The sequence below is a fragment of the Botryllus schlosseri genome, chromosome 2 (assembly GCF_051294905.1).
Source record: "Botryllus schlosseri isolate E-star chromosome 2, Bs_hap1, whole genome shotgun sequence".
In the NCBI taxonomy this organism is placed as follows: domain Eukaryota; kingdom Metazoa; phylum Chordata; class Ascidiacea; order Stolidobranchia; family Styelidae; genus Botryllus; species Botryllus schlosseri.
In genome coordinates this window covers 20,711,250-20,730,960 of record NC_137237.1, presented here as the reverse complement: position 1 = coordinate 20,730,960, position 19,711 = coordinate 20,711,250, and the positions used below count along the sequence as shown (strand labels likewise).

Here is a 19,711-nt window from a genome sequence, read left to right as displayed (position 1 = left end):
CAGGAAGAAAAGTTATGTCAATACACAGTTGACAAGATGGTCACCTACCTCCAGACTATTGACGTTGTTAAACCGCATTTAGGTTCAATACTATGCTATGTTGACTCGTTGATAGAGAAAAAAAATTTGACAGTCACAAAGCTCATGACTGACATCAAACGATTGCTCGCTGTCAAGGGTCAGCGTTGGAGTCTCGATGAGATTCAGCCTGAATTGAACACCGCAACCGATGAGTACTTGCATCGACTTCTAGAAATTAGAACGAAATTGAAGTATAGTTTGTGATTGTGCTGTATGATTTTCATTGTTGTGAGTGTGTATTCTCAATTTCTGTTTTCCGTTTCAGGTTTTACATTAGAGCCATAAATAAACAATAGCTTCTGAAAGCGCAACCACTAGCGGCGCTGGTGCTCTTGTAATCTCGAATCAGCGGTTTAGGTCTTTCTCTCCGGGTATAGATAACTAACCTACGGATAGATAGACAACACCCGTCGTCACGCTTGCTTGCTCGGAGGAAAATACTGCTCAACAATCTGAACGCAACGTAATTGCCAATCCCATAGCTGACGACCCGAGCCCTCAAATTGAATAAAGTTGATCTTATCTGAAAGCTACTGTCGCACTGATTCCGAAAATATACACTAAAATCAGATCAGGACGATGAAACCGCCTCGAAATACACCGCAAAGTCTGAAAATCGGCATTGTTCTGAACAATCGCAACCACGCAAGGGGCATTGTTATGGCCATTGTGGTGCGTCGCTGCGATTGTTTAGAACAATGCCGATTTTCAGACTTTGAAAACTATTTCGGGATGGTTCCATTGCCTTGATGCGACTATAAAGTACATTTTCAGAATCAGTGCGACAGTAGCTTTCAAATAAGATTAGATTTATTTAATTTGAGCGTTTGGGTCGCCAGCTGTGGGATTGGCAATTACGTTGCGTTCAGATTGTTGAGCAGTATTTTCCTCCGAGCAAGCAAGCGTGACGACGGGTGTTGTCTATCTATCCGTAGGTTAGTTATCTATACTCCGGGTGTCGAGCAGCGAACAACGTGGCTGACTGTCTGGGTATATTCGATCGCGGATTGCTGGGTAAGGAGTTAATTAGTAAGTTATTCGGTACGATTACTTTGATTTATGAACATAATATGTTATTCGTTCATCCTACAGACAAAACAGGCGTCGGAATTGAAGTAAAGAATTGCATAGGTGAGTTATTACTGTTCGGAGCTAGTGAACATGATGTAATGATTTTGTTGTTGAACAGACAGAGCAAACTCAAGTTGAATGCACGAATCTACTGGTAAGTTATCTGCTAAAACACAACGTTAGTGAGCATAGATTGATGTGTTATTTGTTTTATTAAGCATACAGAGGCGAAGACACCATCAAAGAAACTAGATTGTGAGTAAGACTAGTTTAATGCTCCCCCAAGCGCTGAATTTGACTCTGTGTCGTCGCTTCTACAGATGAGTCGACGACGGGGAAATCACGAGGACGAGAATGAGCCGCCAGAGATTGACAACCAACACCAACAAATTACAGCTCAGAACTGTCAAGTGGTGAAATCGTATGTAGTGAACAGTAGCCGTGTGTATAATATTCGCGACTTGAACAGTATGTGGGCGGGTGTTTTCCAAGCTGGTCAATCGTTGAGTCTGATCAAGCCACAGTTCTATGTATACCCTACCGATGGTATGTTGATTGGCTGCGTCGGTATTAAAATACCCCCAGGCCTCACTCAATCAAGATGTATCTCTACATTTACCCATCGAAAAAATCGACATCGGTACAACGACAATCTGTGTGCTTTTCGCTGTATTGGTCACTCGCTAGGAAAAGATACAAAGGAAATGGCTCAACAATTCACTTCGGTGTATGGTGTCAGTGTGGAAGCTGGCGTAACTCTTGATATGTTGAATGATATCGAGGTCTTGTTTAATGTCGCCATATTCGTGTACACCAAGACCGGGGGTAAAGCTTGTGCACTCCGGCGTAGTACCTATGAAGCGAAAGCTGTTTACTTACATTTAGAGGACCGCCATTTTTGTCTCATTACTAACATGAACCGTTATGTGGAGACCTATAGATGTGCTGTTTGTCAACGATTGTTTAATTTGCAGCATGAATTGACCAGACACAAATGTGTAACGGGTCCCGTTGAAGCGTTCCCGGGCGGTGTGTATACACCTCCTCTGAACATCTTTGAAAAACTTGATCTAGAAGGGGTGTTCGTTCCCCATCAACTTCGTTATTTCAAATACCGTATCGCGTTCAGTATAGAGAGTGTGTATGATACTCACGATACCTCAAAAACTTTGCGAGAGCACCAGAACATCCCCATCTCTGTTAGCATATCGTCTAATGTGGAAGGTTACTTGGAGTCGCATGTAATTGTCTCGAGTGGTGATACAAACGATTTGTGCGCACAAATGTTCGACCATTTTCATGATATTCAAAGTGAATCATTCAGACTGTCACTCACAGAATATCGACCCTACCTGGACATGCTCAGATCGAAAATTACCGAAATGAAAGTGCTCGATCCTTCAAAACACCCAATACCCCTTGAACGTTTACAAGTGGAGTTTATGAGTTATTTACGTCAAATTCCTGTGTTATCATTCAATGGCGGTCGGTATGACTGGAACTGGCTCAAAGCGTACTTGTTTGGTTTTCTCGTTGACGACAATCTTAGTGTACTGAAACGTGGTAACAAATTTCTCTCAATGAGGACCAGCAGACTTCAATTCTTGGACATTGTGAATTACTTGACACCCGATTTCTCGTATGATTCATATTCAGAAGTCTTCAAATGTAGCACCGCTAAAGCTCACTTCCCGCACCAGTTTCTGACTAGTTTGGAAAAGTTGGATAACTCGAGTCTTCCTAGACACGACGAGTTTTACAACCCGCTAAAAGGTTGCAATATATCAACATCAGAATATGAAAACTGTTTGAAGGTTTGGAACGATAACAAAATGACTACTTTACGTGATTATCTCAAATGGTACAACGCAATCGATACTCATTACTTCATTGAGGGGTTAGAAAAACAATTCCAATCTTTCAAAAGTCAATTCAATGTTGATATATTCAAGGATGCGGTCTGCCTGCTCGGGGTTGTATCGAGACATCTTTTTAACAGCATCCCGCGGGATTTCGCAATGTTCAACGACAAACAAAGATCTGTTTTCGCTATTCGGGGATAATTTAGTGGGTGGACCATCGATCATTTTCCATCGACACCCAAAACCAGGTGTAACTCGAATAAAAGAACATTTCTATAAGGAAAATGCACAGATTGCGCAACATATAACAAGTTTGACCAGCGACTCACTCTATCTGTATGCTTTAAGTCGACCAAGTCCAACCGGATTCGCGGTACGTTGGCAACCAATCAACGCCGATTGTACTAAATTCAAACCTGTCAAGACCGCGCCGAAATGCTCAGAGACTGTAACCCAGTGGACGAATTGGTATTCTCATGTTCACAAGGTGCATGTTCACCACGCTTTTAACGGACCTGAAATTCATGTGGGCATGCGCAATTATCGACCTGATGGGTTTTATCGTAATTCGGCCGGACAAGGGATAATCTTATTGTTCCTTAGATGTGATTTTCACGCTCACGATTGCAGATTCGGATGTGATGACCCAGTACGTCGAGAGCGAGGTAAACGCATTCATGATTATTACGAAAGTCTCAATTATCAGGTTGTATGTAAATGGGAATGTGAGTGGAATATTGAGAAGAAGAGAAATCCTGATATTGTGCGATATCTTAATGGTATTCAACCACAATTGACTCGAACCAAGTCTGTCACCGCACAAAAATTGATGGAGATGGTAATGACTGGTACATTCTTTGGTTGTTTGCTGGTTGATATTTGTACTCGACCACATTCGAAAAAGCGATTCGCTGAACTCCGTCCGATATTCAAAAATACCACAGTGTCTCGCGATACCGTGAAAAGTCACATGAATCAGCTTGCTGTAGATCGGAAATCACCCAGTAAACCCACCGACATGTTGGTTGCGTCGTACTGCGGTAAGAAAATCTTGCTAACCTCCGACTTGATCAAATGGTATGTAGATCACGGGTTGGTTATATCCAAAATTCATGAGGCTGTCGAATTCACAAAAAAGACATGTTTTGACAACTTTGCGAAAAATGTCTCAGACTGTCGACGTGCTGGGGATCGCGATCCTAACCTGGAGATTATTGCGCTGACACAAAAACTCGCTGCGAATTCTTGTTATGATCGTGAGTTAATGAATCCGCGTAAATTCGAACAAACTACGTTCTGTGATAAAAGTGAATTGAACGCAAATGTGGAGGATCGTTTTTTCGTCAAGTGTGAACAATTAAACACAGATCTATTTGAAATAACGAAGCACCCTCAAAAGATCGAGCAAGATAACTGCATTCAAGTATCGTTCTGGTAAAATGTCAAATTACGGATGTTGTCATTTTTTTATGATTGTTTATGCAAATATTTTCGCGCCGACTGCTTCATGCTACTTTCGATGGATATCAACTCGTTTTTCATCGCTCATTCAGCCCCACTCGATGACATTCTCATCTTCGAGAAAAGAAACCAATTTTACCGCGATTATGAGAATTGGTTTCCACGGTATTTTTGCGATGAGCATCGAAACGAATTCCTGACTGATCCGATTTCTTTTGACCGCTCGAGACAATGTTGTAAAGATACGCATGCTCATTATCTTCATCAACCTGGTTTGATGGAAGTGAGATACGACGCCGATGCATCTTTCCGTGGTCTCAATCGCTTTCACAGCGACCCAAGAAAAAATTAAGCATGGCATTGAATGTTAATGTGGTGTACTTGTGTATATTTTGTGTGACTTTAATTTATTTGTATATACTACATGTTTGATGTGATTTATTTGTATTGTGTGTTCATGTATCATTTGTTTTCCAGATGGATAACCCTATTACCTATCTAAAGTCTGTCATGTCGTTAGATTTGAATGGTTTATATGTAGAGATGATTACCTTGGAGCGGGAATTACCACAGTTCACGATTCTTGGTTCTACCAAACAACTCCCAACGTCGATGATACCCGATTGATGAAAAGCAGACCACCAAAACTTGTGATCCGTGGTAAGGTCTATAGTTTGGTATAGTAACACTGTTAGATTTTAAAGCGCTATGAACGTATTATGAATCCTCTTATGTGATTTATTATTTTACAGATTGGGATCAGCTGCTTGACGACCTGAAGCGTTCGTAACACTACAACTTCCACTGACGATGAGGAACAGATGAAGATTTCATAACCCGAGGAAAATTGTTAAATCGGACTCTACCGGGGTTATATATTCCACTAGAACAAGATGACTACAACAGTGGATATTCCCAACCTTGTTGATATATAAACACATACACTTTATCGAGTTTTCAATAAACAATAAATGATGGAATTGATCCACCCATTCGCGTGTATTGTGAGTGGTCCTTCGAGAAGTGGGAAGACTACTTTTGTTGCAAAGCTGATCAGGCATGCGACATCCATGATTAAACCAAGTGTATCCAGGGTCGTATATTGTTACAATAATTATCAGGAGGTTTTCAAGACGATGCGTAACGTAGAATTCCACGCGGGTCTAGATATTTTAGAAGAGTTGAAGGTTTGCTCTGAAGACACCTTGATTATAGTGGATGATTTCATGACCGAGACAGCGAAAATTGCAGACTACTTTACAAGATTTTCTCATCATTCGGCAAAGTCAATTTGCTATATCACACAGAACCTGTACCACAAGGGTAAAGGAGCACGTGACTTGAGTCTCTCGAGTTCGTATATGGTGATTTTCAAGAATCCGCGCGACCAACAGCAGATCAGTTTTCTTGGTCGACAAATGTACCCAAACTCTAGATTTTTAACAGAGGCTTATCGTGACGCTGCTAGACAACCTCATAGTTATTTATTCCTTGATCTCACGCAAGAAGCACCTGAAAATCGACGAGTTATGACCAATATATTTCCTGGTGAAACCATGGTGGTTTATAGCCCGATGGTATAAATAGCCAGGCGCAGAGACGACTTTAAACTCAAAATGACCAAGGTACCAGCTCGGACACGGCGGCATATACCCACACTAGAGTTCCTACATAAAAGTAAACCCGAGATACGCAAGCAAATTATATCGGGAGCCAGCAAAGAATTGATCGAGTGTATATGCGATTGTACAAAGAACATTTTAAACGGCAACATCCCTCTTTCAAAGTATAAAAGAAAGCGACTATCAGCTCATAAATGTAGTTTACGTCGACTTGTCAGGAAAGACATTCCCATTCGACATAAAAAACGTATGGTTAACCAGCATGGGGGTATGTTTATGACTCTATTATCAAGCATCCTACCCGTCGTCACTGGTTTACTCGGTAATCTTTTCAAAAAATGACTTCTTTTAAAAAAATCTTCATAAATCCGAGCCCGATCAACGGAGCTGACGTTCAGAAATTGAATTTGGATATCGACAAATGTATGAGCGACATATTACAGATGAACATACCCCAAGAACGAAAATTAGCCTTATATAACGACGCACTAAATCGTTATCAAACAAAACACGACACACTGAATCAACCGATGAAAATCGATATATCAGAACAAAGGAATCTATTTTCGGCTAGTGAGTTGGACGCACTGCGACGCCTGATCAAGGGTGAACCATCAAGGATTCCTATACCATCACCGAGTAGCCAACGAAGCAAAGTAAAGACTCAGCATGCCCCGACGAAAAGCGGTCGTACACCCAAGACCCCGAGACGATACGGATGGGAGCCATACTAAGTATTTCACACCAGGGCTACCCGGTAGTTATCGCGGTGCATACGTATTCTCTAGAGGGCGGAATAGAGCCAAAGTCAAGGAGTTTCTTTCGAGCAAGGACGCGTACACAAAACATTTTCCCTATCGAAAGAAATTTAAGAGACCTAGAGTGATTACGTCCGGTCTCGGTGTTCAGTATCAAACCGATCTCATGCATATGCAAAATCTTTCAAAAGAAAACGATAATTTTAAATATGTGTTGGTGACGATCGATTGTTTCAGCCGATTTTTATATCTGTATCCACTCAAAAACAAAACCTCGCAAGGTATTATTCGCGGATTCAAGGAAATATTTAAGGATCGTATACCTCATGTTATTCAAAGTGATCAAGGTTCTGAGTTTACTAATCGTGCGTTTCAGACTTTCTTAGAAGAGAACAATGTGCGACATTTTCATACAAATAGTGAACTGAAAGCATCGATATGCGAGCGTGGTATTCGTACTGTGAAGCAAGTGTTATACCGTTATTTCACGCATAATAAGACTTTGAATTATGTCAGTGTCCTGTCCGAGATATGCCAGGGGTATAACACTACTTTTCACGTTGCTATAGGGTGTCCTCCAGCGGATGTTGATTATTCAAATCAAGAACAAATTTTCCATAGGTTATACGGCGACATGACCCCTAAAAAACCCAAACTAACTATCGGCACACCCGTCAGGATTTCGAAATCACGTGCTAATTTTGTAAAAAGTGCCTTGGCGAGTTGGACCGAAGAAATCTTTTTCGTATCTCAATGTCGTAAAGGTGACCCTCCTACTTATCAATTGAAAGACTACCATGGTGAAGTTATAGACGGTCGCTTTCAGCGTGAAGAGTTACAACCAATAACTAAAAATAATAATATTTACAATATCGAGAAAATCCTGTCTACTCGCAGGAAAGGAAAGAAAACGCAATATTTTGTAAAATGGTTGGGTTATCCGTCTAAATTTAATTCTTGGGTCTCGGATTTGTATAAATAGACTCTGAAAATGTTGTTCAACCAAACTATGGACTCTGATTCCGTCTCATCTCGCATGGGCCAGGTCTCGAACAGTCTGAAAAACCAGATTGTGTTTATTGTACAGATTTGTATGTTAGTGTGTGTAATCGTGTTTTCATTATATCAAATTTCTGTCGGGGTGGATCGTGAAATATATTTAACGCTACTGTCTTCTTCACTTGGGTATTTATTACCGAATCCATCGCCTTACCGTATATGTTGAAAGAAACAATAAAATGTTGTTGACTCTACCTTCCAATGCGAGTTTGGATAAATTTCCGAATACTAGCACAGATTTTCAAACGGAACTTTACAAAGAATTAGAAATGAGTCGCCATGAGCTGGGATTATGTGAGCTAACCTTCCCCAATGATTTTCAACCGCGAATTGAAGTGACAGCGAAAAGTATCGGTTTTGGATTTGTCGATGCGAATGGATACACCGATCGGTATTATATTCCCGAAGGCTCGTATTACAGCATCGGTGAAATGTTAGAATCGTACGAGAAATATTACATGGGGGACATTTTCATTTTACAAGGATTCGGTGACTTTAGAATCACATTCAGAAGATTAGTCACGAGTAAAAAAAGACACAAGCGAGCTGCATCCATAAATACCGATACCGCAGACTCTAGCGCCAAACACATACCCCATACCACGCATGATTCACCCGAGCCTTACGGACTGATACCACTTGGTTCTGTGTTGGATACAATAACATTTAGACGCGTTGTATCCCGTCGCCGCGGAGTGGTAGAATTTATATTTACACCTGCGATAAAGTTGGAACGGATTGATAAGGTTTATGTGTATTGCGATCTGATACAACCAAGACCGCACGGTAACAAGCTGCAACAACTTTTACGAGTGGTTACTGTAACCGCTAAACCGAATGAAAACCAAATCAACATATTCCCAAAACCATACTTCTTTGCTTTAGCCAGAAACAATTTTAGAACGATACGAATTTATCTACGTGATGCAGCTGGCAACCCCATTAAATTTCGAAAAGCACCAGTGACAGTAACCCTACGCTTCCGTCGTAGAGCTGTTGATTCAATATGAGTTACATCACGTTGTCTGGCACCAAAGGTGAATTCTCGGTGGTGTTGTCGAATGAAATTATTTGTAATGAGCTTGCGTTGGTGGATATGAGTTTTGTCAGTGAATCTCTTGATCGAATTATAATCAATCGTGATCAAGCACTCTGGGAGCTACATAATGAGAAAGATCGAATAGTAGAAGCGTACCTAACACCACTTGGGAATTATGCAAACAACCTCGAGTTGACGCGAAGAATATTATCTGAAAGTTTCAAACACTGTTTCACCGAAAGAATCAACGATGAACTTTTCCGAATTCGTTACTCGAAACGTATCACACTCCACCCCACGGATATATTCACGAATTATTTCAGTGTAGTTGATCAAGTGTCGACACCAGTATGTAATGTCACGTCGATCAAACCTAAACCAACTCAACCCCACCTCAGATATCTTTTTGTGTATATGAATGTACTACGACATCATCCGGTGGGTGATTACATGAGTCAATTGCTTCGTGTGATCCAAGTAAATAACGAGACGTGTATGAGACAAGAAGTTGTATATGAAAAACCGTTTTATTTCCCAGTGTCGATTAACCACGTCCGCGATATAAAAATCACCATCCGGGACCAATACGGTCAGTTAGTACATGATATAGAGGCCACATTGACACTCCACGCACGATGAAAATAGTGACGTTAACCACCTCTATGCTTGGTGTTGATTTTGAACACAGACTACTCACCATCAACAACATCCCGACGAGATATTGTGAATTAGCCCTCATGGAGATCGATTTCACTTTAACCGAACCGGCGATTGGTCAATATTTGTTTGTGTATTGCGATATTATTCACCCTCACTTACTTGGAGATACGTTAGCGCGTTTATTACGAGTTATACCGCTGACACCTGGCGATGTCGCACATAATTGGACAGCGACAAATCCGTATTATTTCCCTGTTTCAAAAGATGTTGTAGATTCTGTATGTCTTTACCTCAGGGATGAGTTTGGCGAATCTATAAATATAATAAGTCGTTCATTGCAAGCTAATTTAACATTAGGAAGCGATTATGAAAGTTGTTTTCACGTGTGATCATCATTCTGTCCATCGTCATTATAACCAGACAGGCGATGGTTATGGATATTTTAGTGGTGGAGTTCAAGCCGGTTCCGGTATCGGGAGTTTGTTTAAATCACTCGGTCGTTTAGTGACACCTATTGCGAAATACGCTGGTGGTCAATTGTTACGAACTGGAGGTGAAATAGCGAGAGATCTATTACGGGGTAACTCGATCAAGTCTAGTGTTGTCAAGAGAAGTAAACAAGCTGGCGGTCGAGTGATTGATAAAATTTTAACCCCCAAGGCTATAAAAAGGAAAAAAACAAAGTCAAAGAACACTTCATCCAAACGTCGTCGTAAACAACAGGATATATTCGACTAAGAACTATGTTGATGCACGCAGGTTCTCGAGAATGTCATAACTCCGGATTAAACATATTTAGTATACCCCACACACAAACCAGTATTGAGGAATCGCAATATGTCGTCGTCAAACCCCATAGTTTAGGTAATGTCATGGAAGTACAATTACCAAGGACGGATCGATATATGGATCTACAAAACACGTTCTTGAGATTACGTTTGAAGCTCACTAAACGCGATGGAACTGATTTAGAAAACGATACACAAGTGGGCCTGGTCAATAACATGTTGGATTCTCTTTTCAAACAAATCGATGTAACTATTTCAAATGAGGTTATCACAAATTCGGATAATTGTCATGCGTACAAAGCTTATATCTCTCGGTTGTTGAATGATACACACGATGCCTCGGAGAGTTTTGTGCAAGGACAAGGTTTTTATAAAGATGTCGCTGGATCTATGGATGTTCTTGGTGCAGCGAATACTGGATATGTTAAACGAAAAGACCTTACAAAAAACAGCACCCCGCTAGAGTTGATCGGAAAAATTCGAATGGGTCTTTTTGAACAGTCTAGATGTATGTTGGATAATGTCGACATGAAATTAAAATTTACACGTAACGAAGATAATTTCTGTCTTCTCGGGGACGCGGAGGATGTACAAATTGTTTTACTCGAAATGGAGGTGTATGTCAAACAGATGAAGATCGCTGAAAGTGTAAGCTTAGCACACAAGTCTGTATTACAGAAGAATACTGCCAAGTACCCCTGGATACGCTTACAAATGTCGACTCATACATTCGCGGCGGGCTTGTCGAAAATTGATAGAGAGTTAGTTAGCGGTACCATGCCAAAGAAGATCGTAATTGGTTTAGTCGAGACCACGACATTTAACGGTGATCGGACCAAAAACCCATTCAACTTTAAACACTTTGATGTTCAAAATCTTTCTTTAAGCGTGGATGGCCGTCAAATTAACGGACGCGAATTTCATTTCGATTTTGATAAACATGGCGGACTCGAAGGTTATATGACACTATTCTCTCAGACAGGTCGCTGGGAATCCGAGGCACCTTTAAATATTTCACGCAAAGATTATGTCAATGGGTACACTCTTTTTGTGTTTGATTTGACGCCCGATAATAGTTTGGGATGTTATCAACTTCATAAGACAGGAACTGTGCATCTGGTTTTGACTACATCGAAGCCTTTACCAACCTCCGTAACCTTGTTATGTTTGAAGGAGTTTCAACATCTTCTACAGTTGAATCAAAAAAGACAAGTCGTCGAAATATGAATACGGCTGAGATCAACGATATTCTCTATAACCACCCTGATACACGAAGTCTATATCTAGGAACTTATCCAGTAGATCAGTTACCGAAGAAACCAATTAGCGGAAAATTCGCTATCGTCATTAATTACGATGAATCGAGTTTGCCTGGATCTCACTGGGTGTGTATATACAGAGATGACGATACACATTTTCATGATTCGCTAGGTTTCGGACCGCTAAAACCTCAGATAATCGAATTCCTGGAGCCGGGTGAATTTTCCGTGACTGGGAAACAGCTACAGAGTAAAACTTCGGATGTGTGTGGAGATCATGCTATTGCATTCTTGATAAAAAGAGCACAAGGATTTTCAGCCACGGAATACTTGAATAATTTTGGGGATGATAAAAAGTGAATGATGCGATTGTGCGTGCTTTTGTGAAGAGTTTGATTTCAGAGTAATAAACGAATGTGTAAATGTGTATACTTGTGATTCTTGTTGCGACTGTGAACAGCAGACTATTCTGTAGGCGCGAAACAGCGAATAAGCCGAAAGTATTATTCCGCTAGCAATCAATAGCGAGGAAAGAGAACACGATCGGTCATTTGACACGACTAAACTACGATATCATATATAATAATTTACGATCAAACTATTTCGCACTGAATGGAATAGTGTAATATTCGATAGTAGCGGTTGGCCGGGAAACAATCCCACACGCAGATCATTCGAAATATAGGTCGCACTGCGTAAATCCTCTTACAAGCCCCGTTTCCGTTTGTGCGGTTATTGTTGGTGACTATTCAACACCACGCGAGAGATGTCTGAAAGTACGAATCACGACCGCACCCATAAGAACACATGGCGAGTCACCAACACAGCCTATACGCGAAAGCACGACATGCGAAAGTACGACGTGCGAGAGATGCCTTTACCCGAAAGGGCGACATGCCACCACGAGTTTTCGATGCGATGTGCGAGAGATGCCTATACCTGAAAGTGCGACATGCCACCGCGAGTTTTCCATGCGATGTGCGAGAGATGCCTATACCTGAAAGTGCGACATGCGAGCGCACCCATAAGAACCAATGGCGATGTGTGAGCGGAAGGGGGGTCTAAAAGTGCGATATGCCAACACGAGTTTCCAGGCGATGTGCGAGCGGGCCCATAAGAACCCCACCCACCTCACGACCGATCATACTAACTACTGCCTGCGAGCCACCTCGCGGCCTCTACAAAAAAATAATCATACTGTCTCGGCAATCCTGCCACAACACTCTGCGTTACAACTAGGGATGATGCGAAATCCTAAAAGGTTCAGGTTCGTGTGAACGCGAATCTTTTTGGAAGGTTCTGTATGAACGCGAACCTTATGACGTCACGTGACGTCATATTATCAATTCCAATCTCGCATTTCAGGCCACATAAGCCACCCACAACGCTGGATTACGCAGGTTACTTGCTGACGTTTAAATATTACCAAATACATCAACTGGAGCAAACAAATGCTATATTAAAATTAATATCTTCAGTCGCTTTGCCAACAATTTCGACGATGACTTACAACGGAACATATAAGCTTAGCCGTAACGGTCAGAACTAGACCGGGCAATGTATTAGGCGTCCGACTATTGCTGCATTGGTTTTGAGCAGAGTGTGAAACGGGTTCCTATACTTGCTACCGATATTACCCCATAAACAAGTTATACAGTAGCCAACACCCAGGGCCGTAACAGTACTTCGTCAGGCCCCCCCCCAAAACGTTGGTCTTGGGCCCCCATATGGTGGTAAACCTAACTTATGGGGGGCTTCGCCCCCCAGACCCCCCGTCAGGCTGTACGCTGTTTACCGCTACATATCATCTACATTGGTAGGCCATTTAGTGTGTTAGCTTTTCTCAGCTGACCGCGCGAAGCGCGAAGAAATTTCTATAGTTTATGAATGAATCGGTCAATATGATCGGGAAGTGCATATATATTGCTATTAATTTTTACCCTTTCTCTGCTCACGTAATCTGATTTACCGGTAGAGCTGAGTGAGGTGTGTTTGAAAAGGTAGGAACCCTCAAAAATAGTTAAACATCTGCGGGTGTATACCCGTTAGTAGTATAGTAGATCGGTCGCGAACTAACGTTTTTTTGCATGGGCTCTTATGGGCGGGGTGGCATGCTAACGCGAAACCGGGGGTGGCATGCTAACGTTTTCGTCTTATGGCGGGGGTGGCATGCTAACGTTTTCGTCTTATGGCGGGGGTGGCATGCTAACGTTTTCGTCTTATGGCGGGGGTGACATGCTAACGTTTTCGTCTTATGGGTGCGGTCGCATGATAACGCGAAACTCGTGGTGGCATGCTAATGTTTTTTGGTATACGTGCGGCGACATGCTAACGACGATAAATGTGTCTGTCATGTATTCTTACGGGATCTGTGGTGATTCACCATGTGTTCTTATGGGCGCGGTCGTGATTCGTACTTTCAGGTATCTCTCGCGTGGTGTTGAATATGTACGAGTCACCAACAATAACCGCACAAACGGAAACGTGGCTTGTTGTGAGGATTTACGCAGTGCGTGCGACAGACGTCGATTCGAATATCAACAATAGTCGCGTTCGCAAACTAACACTTCAAAAAGATGTGAAATATTTGTAAAATCCTACGATCGCTCACAAGATACCACTTCCGGCAAATCGATCTATCACTCAATACACAACCGAAGTTGAATTGTAATTGAATGCGTAAATTTATCACCTCGACATCAAAATTCGAAAACAACAACTTGACGCTTTATGTTCTCACTCTAATTTCATGATAAGTGTAATAAGTGCCGAATAACAGATACATCACCGGCGAGACTTGAATACCAACAAATTGTCACTTATTTCTATTCTAGCCGTAATCCTTTGTGAAGTTAACGCTTATTCAAAAAGGTGTGAAATAGTTTGCAAAACCCCGCGATCACTGACAAGATAATGTCTCGGACATACCCATCTTTCACGACTTGGTGTCATAGCCATACCGATCGCTCACGCGGTGAAATTTTAGTAATCAGTTTGTCACAGAACTAGATTTCACTGGTAAGATTTAATAAATACCGACTATCAGAACCATCAGTGTGGGTAACTTGAATAGCAACAAATTGTCACTTATTTCCGACGAGAAATTCACTAAACCGCAGTACATTGTGTGATTTTGAAAAACAGATGTTTGCGCTTGCGTTTTGATATGTGCGACCCACTAACTACATCCGTTTTGCGAACACGGCTTGTTGTGAGGATTACGCGCGCGCCCTATATTTCGAATGACCTGCGCGCTGAAGTGCGAAATAGTTTGCTAAATCTAGTAATCAGTCGCAAGGTGTTACTTTAGTAATTAGTTTACCATAGAACCGGCGTAGCCGGTGATTCGAATACCGACAAATTTTCACTTCTTTCTGACCCAACCCTAATCCTTGTAATTGAGTGTACGGAAATAGTATTACGTCTCGACATCTCACCATCTTACCATACTCAAAGAGTCAACCACGAAAACATTGTCAAGTAAATCCGTTTGTAACTTACCCAACCAACTCAAACAGTATCAGTATGAAAAACAGCCAAACATACACGAATCCATACAATCACTAAAACCTAAAATCCATAACAAGCTTGGTTGTATTCATACCCCTACACATCTTTTTTTATTCAGCTTGAAAAGTCGTTACTATTCTGTAAGATAGAGGAATTACTACGCGGTATATTCTGCAAGACAAACTAATTACTACTCGGTATATTTTGTAAGACAAAAGTAATTACTTCTCAGTGTCGGCGACTTGAGATTAACATAATATGTTTGAGTATACGAGATTTGAAAGTCTGACCAACGTAGTTGAGAATTCGTTTCTTACAATCGAACAATGGTGTTATATTCAAAGTTATCATGCTGTGAACATAAGATTGACACATTGATTTGACATATGAGATTTGTAATAGTTGATCATTACTTTATTATTAAATTATTTGCGTTAATTAGACCCGGCGTTATGGTAAATGTTATGACAGCAACAAACTTTTCAGTACCAATGTTATTAACACATTAAGCTGTAAAACTATGTATGTCTGAAATGTTCTTGATAGGAAAATTACTCCACCTTGGTAAAAATCACTCTGCGTATTGCGGATATCAGAAAATATTTCCAGTACCCAAGACTAAAGATGAAACGACAATTTCGTTTGCTGATTAACAACCGGTACAATACTTTATCATCATAATCCGCGGTGAGAATTGAAACACTTTCGCGCATTACCCGGTGTCAAGATATCACACTAGGTGAATTGACATACCGCCGCTTGAATAATACCTAATCCGTTCGCACCATTTCACATACTTTGATCGTTACAAAAGTAAATTGTGATATGTTTGTTCGATGCATTCAATTCAACTAGAAGTGTCTGGTACACAACAATCGTAATATCGAAAAAGTACTTGCCACACTGTTCTTTGCTAAACGTGTTTTGCATTGTTGTTCATTTGTAGTATTGATTGTTTTTGAACCCCCAAATCATAATTCCCGACATGAAACCAAGCCGCTGAAAGTCGTTACCATCACGAAGATACAATGTGCACGATGTTTGTCAAATGTGTCCTACCTGGCCAACAGAAAACAATTTTCACTCACTCGAAATGAAACCAATGTGATGGTCTCCATTCGATATTTTGTTTGTGTCAAATATACTTTGCAATGAACACATTTGCGTGGTTGAGCTTTGCCATCATCAAGCTGTCATTTGTATCGTTTAATTAACCGACATTTAGCGATTGGTGAACATACCGAACGATACACAGTCACTTCGAAATACTCCGTTGATCGTAATTTCCATCATCATAATAATCGAAGTACAATTGCTTCGAATCGCTAGAGTGGTTGAGCTTTACATCATCAGACTGCCATCTGTACATCAAGAATACATCCACCTTGTAACTGGGTCGTTTACCTAACCGAGTTGTATGCACAGTTTGATATTTAGCGATTGCAGAACATACCATTTCGAAATACTGCGTTGATCTCAATTCCTTTGTCGTGATAATCGAAGTATATTTGTTTCGATTTCATAAAAACCAACTTTTCTATGACATGATAAATTTTTGAAAAGTTATACTTAGAAGGTTGGTGCATATCGCGAAAAATAATATACCACCCATATTGATATTGCTACTCCATTGATCGGTATTTTCACGCGAGTCGATTTTCAAATGAGTAAAATTTATTACATGAGTTTCTCCGCTTAATGTAAATGAAAACTCAGTCGTCTTTTAACATCACAAAGACATTGATAAAAAGTAAGCAATCAAACACAACACTTTGTACGACACTAGTTATTGTTCCACACATCTCATTTCATACTAAGTGTATACGAAAGATATTCATGATGCACGAAAATATTCGCTCATGCTACAAACCTGTAGAATGATTGGTGGTGCAAGGCCAGCACATTTGTGGTATCCATCCGAGTTTAGTTAACACAAATTTATTACAACAGAGCCACGTAAACTTTCGTGAAAGAAAAGCATACTCACTTTCAGAGGGTTATGTCAATGCCGTAGCAGTAAATCAAAAATATTCCTAACCCTTTGCACACCGGTGACAAATCATACAACAAACATTTTTTGTGAGTCGAATTGTTGTTCAGTGTCAAGTCTACCTGTTGAAAAGTGCATTAAAACAACACAGTCACAATTCAATTAAAACCACGAATCTATTTTCATTTCGTCACATACAGAAAAATAAATTTTCTTTCCCCGACACATACTTGTAACCAATCGCTTTCATTAAACACACAACTCCATAAAAGTATTTACTTTCTACAACATAGACATTCCGATGTAGTCAAGAAATATTAAAACGGACACGACACGACTGAATGTAAGGGGATAGAAGTCTATCGCATCGATTTACATGTGGTCTTCGCTACGGTTTCAAAAAACGAATCATCTATTTTGCATTGGTCGAGACCGAGCGAGCCAGTTACATGTATTCGCGGTAATGATTTTTCTTGTCATATGCGAATGATAGGTTTGCTACTCCGACAAATCAAATCAACAAACAACAACAATCTTCTGACGATCATAATAGCAATTTCATTTGCCACCCCTTCGTAATTGTACACGCACGAAAAGTATATTGTACAACTCGGCAACTACGTTTAACAAGACCAATCACACTACCAGCGTTGAACGCAAGATACCTACCCAAGTCAAAAATATCATACGGGTTTGGACAACTGACGTTTACCTGTGTAAAATTATCATTTTCACTTGGCGATCTATCCTTTCCTAGAGTAACAAACCCTTGTCGTTTACAAATCTATTTTTTTTTTCCTACAACAAAAAACTATTTTCACTTGGAAAAATACTTTTACCTAGAGTAACTAATCATTTTCTTTTAAAAATATATTTTCTCCCTGGGTAACAAACCCTTTTCGTTTGGAAAACTATCATTTACCTGAGTACCAATACCGTTTTCACTTGGCAGTCCGTCGTTTACCTGGCTAAACATATCATTTTCACTTGGAAATCTATTTTTTCCCAGAGTAAGAAACCTTTTTCACTTTGAAATCTATTTTTTCCCTGGGTAACAAACCTTTTTCACTTGGAAATATATTTTTCCCCAGGTAACAAACCTTTTTCGCTTGGAAATATATTTTTCCCTGGGTTACAAACCTTTTTCACTTGGTGGTCCGTCATTTACCTGGATAAAAATATCATTTTCCTTTGGGGGATCTGGCGTTTACCCAGTGTAACAATACATTTTCTCTTGGTCATCTAGCTTTTCCTAGAGTAACAAAACCATTTTCATTTTGAAATCTGACAAACACACCTGACAATTTGATATTTTTGTATATTGTTACAACGGATAGCGACAAAATATACACCAACAACAACTCCAATACATTTTTGTAATCGCATATTCACTTGTGCTGATGCAGCCCATCAATATCATCGGTTACCCGCATGCAATATCCTCTTGTACACCGAAATGCATGTTTTGGAAAATTGGACAATAGGCTTCGATAGTTCTGTGATGTCCGGGTTCGTGCTTTGGATTTTCCAGAGTCAAAATGTCTGAATAAAACACCTCCTCGACGATGGTTGGTATGTGGATAACGGGGTTCGGAAGACGGTTGGATTTATGTCACCCATCGCGATAACAATTCCAGGTCGAGTTTTCCCCCCGCATGTTTACTATATTGTGTCTATATTGGTCAATGTATGTCTCGACATTCAGATTGAAATCGGAAACCCTGATAAAGTATGTAACCGGTTCCGGATATCAACTCTGAATCGATAAACCAATGAACAATATTCAAAGTAAACATGTTACATTCCACGAAAAAATACCATCCAGACATACGTCGCGCTTGTTTGCCCACAACAGTATACGCGTAAATGGAGGTGTGTGACATTGTATGCAATGTGTTGGTATACAAACATCGGGGAGTAAGCCTTCGATCCACAGATATTATCATAGTCGGTAATTTTGATGCAGATCGAATGTCACCCGATAACAATACCAATAAGCCACGAAAAAGTGGTTCTCCGATATAGAGCACCTCTGGTTTTATTCTGCAGCGCAACGAAGTTTGCATCACCACGTCATTTAAAATAGTATCGGGAGCCTATCGCGATCTACACAGTCAGCCAATACCGGCCCAATAATAGCCCAATCGTACCGAAATAGTTGGCCTGGATTACGAAAATGCTATGGACTACTTGTCGGATAGCACGATATTGTTGGTGTAGGTGTAAGCGGATGTGAAAGCGATATGTTAAGTCATACGATCGTGGCGTATATACTCAAGGATGAATGATTTTGACCCTGTGTGACTGCATGCAGGATATGCAACACTCGCAAATCTATTCAAGAACTTTTAATTGAAGGAAAAGAAGAACGACAATATGAGCAACATATGGGAATTGATTATTATCGTTATAAGGTCTGGAGCAATCAATTTCCAATATCCGCTTGTGGTAGTACTGTTATTTAGATATGGACAAGTTTTACGGAACCCGACTTACTAATACCAGAGAGAACATCTCTTCTTCTCCGGACTATTTCATTGACGTTGTGTTG

At 40.5% G+C, this 19,711-nt stretch overlaps 1 long non-coding RNA gene across 1 annotated transcript in view; it reads right to left on the bottom strand.

Moving 5' to 3' along the window:
- The window catches only part of LOC145434101 (uncharacterized), an 83,160-nt gene that overhangs the window by 35,712 nt on the left and 27,737 nt on the right, over positions 1-19,711 (bottom strand). The gene's annotated exons all lie outside the window — the stretch shown is intronic.